Source organism: Lactuca serriola, chromosome 9 (genome assembly GCF_051521515.1).
Source record: "Lactuca serriola cultivar US96UC23 chromosome 9, Lser_US96UC23_V15, whole genome shotgun sequence".
In the NCBI taxonomy this organism is placed as follows: Eukaryota; Viridiplantae; Streptophyta; class Magnoliopsida; order Asterales; family Asteraceae; genus Lactuca; species Lactuca serriola.
In genome coordinates, this window is record NC_136416.1 from 60602124 (window position 1) to 60604939 (window position 2816).

Sequence of the window (2816 nt, forward strand, 5' to 3'; positions counted from 1 at the left end):
AAAGAAACAACAAACCATGGCAGTCCATGTTGCTAAAGTTCCTGCCGCTCCAATACTAGCCAAACCATATGCAGGCATCCTCCTAATATGCAATATATGTCACTTTCATCACACTGGAGCCTGTCGGGAATTGTATTTCAAAATTTTCAATAGGAAGGGGCACACTGCCCGTTTCTGTAGGATTCCAGCACAACCAACCACTCAAACCACTAATGTTGGGTTGAGCCAAGGTTGCTATGGATGCGACGAAACCGGGCATTTCAAGAGGGATTGCCTCAAAGCGAGGAATACTGGAGGCACGGGAAGAGTTTTGATGATGGGGCAGGAAAAGGCTGTGAATGATCCCACTATGGTGACCTTTACGTTCCTCCTCGATAATTCTTATGCATGTATACTTTTTGATAGTGGTGTAGAGAAAAGTTTTGTGAGCCACAAGTTTAAACACTTACTAAAAGGAAAACCCCACTCACTAAAAGACACATTCACTATAGAAATGGCAAACGGAAAAGTAGAGAGCACTAACGATATATACATAGGATGTACCCTCACTCTAAACAACTACTCTTTCCAAATCGACCTGATACCGGTCACGATAAAAAGTTTCGAAAACATCATTGGCATGGATTGGTTAAGTCCTCATCATGTCGATATCCTGTGTTATGAAGAATCCGTTCGCCTTAATCTACCCACTAGTGAAACCCTCATCATTTGTGGCGACAAACTAGGAATGAACCTTCATATCATCTCTTGCATTAAAGCCCAAAAGTATCTACACAAGGAATACCATGCCTTCTTAGCTCATGTGGTGGATGACAAACAAAAAGTGAAAGACATCAAAGATGTTCCCGAAGTCTGCAACTTCCGCGACATATATCCCGAAGATCTCTCAGGAGTACCTCCCGCACGCCAAGTTGAGTTCAGAATCGACTTGATTCCCGAAGCCACCCCCGTAGCCAAATCCCCATACCATTTAGCACTGGCAGAAATGAAGGAACTATCCAGCCAACTAAACGAATTGTTAAGCAAAGGATTCATCAGACTGAGTTTCTCGCCTTAGGGAGCACCGGTCTTATTCGTGAAGAAGAATGATGGATCGTTTCGCATGTGCATTGACTACCGGGAACTAAATAAACTCACCATAAAAAACCGATACCCTTTACCTCGAATCGACGACCTCTTCGACCAACTACAACGAGCAAGTTACTTCTCAAAGATCGACCTAAGATCTGGATACCATTAGCTGCGAGTCTAGGAGGAACATATTCCTAAGACTGCATTCAAAACTCTCTACGATCTCTATGAATTCGTAGTAATGCTCTTCAAATTAACTAATACGCCCGCGGTGTTCATAAACCTGATGAACCATGTGTGTCGACCTTACTTAGACAAATTCATAATAGTTTTCATCGACGATATACTAATCTACTCCTGAAGTAAGGAAGAACATAGTCAACACCTACGACAAGTCTTAGAAACATTACGAGAAGAGAAGTTGTATGCGAAGTTCTCAAAATGAGAATTCTGAATTCAAAAGGTGGATTTCCTAGGCCATGTGGTCAGCAAAGAAAGGATACATGTGGATCCCTCCAAAATCAAAGCAATCACGAACTGGGCAACACCAAGAAGACCAACCGAAATTCATCAATTCTTAGGCCTCACCGGCTACTACATGAGGGTCATTCAAAACTTCTCAAATATTGCGAAGCCACTCACCACCTTAACCCAGAAGGGCGTAAGCTTTAACTAGGAAGAGGAGCAAGAAACTGCTTTCTAGACACTAAAGCGAGCCTTATGTAGCGCCCCAATCTTGTCCTTCCCAGAAGGGACACAATATTTTGTAGTCTACTGTGATGCATCCAAGAAGGATTAGGTTTTGTACTTATGCAATGAGGAAAGGTGATATCCTATGCTTCGAGATAGATCAAGAATCACGAAGTCAACTATACTACACAAAACTCGAACCAGAGGCAGTAGTATTTGCTCTGAAAATCTGGAGGCACTACCTTTATGGTACAAAGTGCATAATTTTCGCGGATCATAAAAGGCTCCAGCACATCTTCGATCAAAAAGAACTTAAATGAGACAACGAAGATGGGTAGAGCTGCTAAATGGTTATGAATATGTGATTTGCTATCATCCACACAAGGCCAATGGAGTAGCAGATGCCCTTAGTCGAAAAGAGTACTTGGGCCACCGAGTGAAGTCACTAACCATGACTATCCATTCGCACATGCCCACACAAATCAAGGAGGCTCATCTAGAAGCATTGAAACCAGAGAATGTGGCAGGTGAACCCTTAATAGGAATGGAGAAAAATCTTGAAGTCAAGGATGACGGAGCTCGCTACCTTATAGATCGAAGACATTGTCATAAATGAAGCTCACAAGACCAGATACTCTATTCATCTCGGTTCGGACAAGATGTACCTAGACCTCAAAAAACTTTATTGTGGCTGAATATGAAAGTAGAAATCGCTACCTATGTGGGCAAGTGTTTGACTTACGCCAAAGTCAAGGTAGAATACCAGAAGCCTTCGGGTTTACTACAACAACCAGACATACCCGAATGGAAGTGGGAGCAGATAACTATGAATTTCATAATCAAGTTGCCCAAGACCACGGGTGGTCATAACACCATTTGGGTAATTGTTGAGAAATTAACCAAATCTGTGCATTTCCTGCCAATAAAAGAAAACAACAAGATGGAGAAGCTAACCAGGACGTACATTAAAGAGATCGTATGACTGCATGGGGTGCCAATATCTATTATCTCCAAAAGGGATAGTAGATTCACCTCATGATTCTGGCAGTCACTAC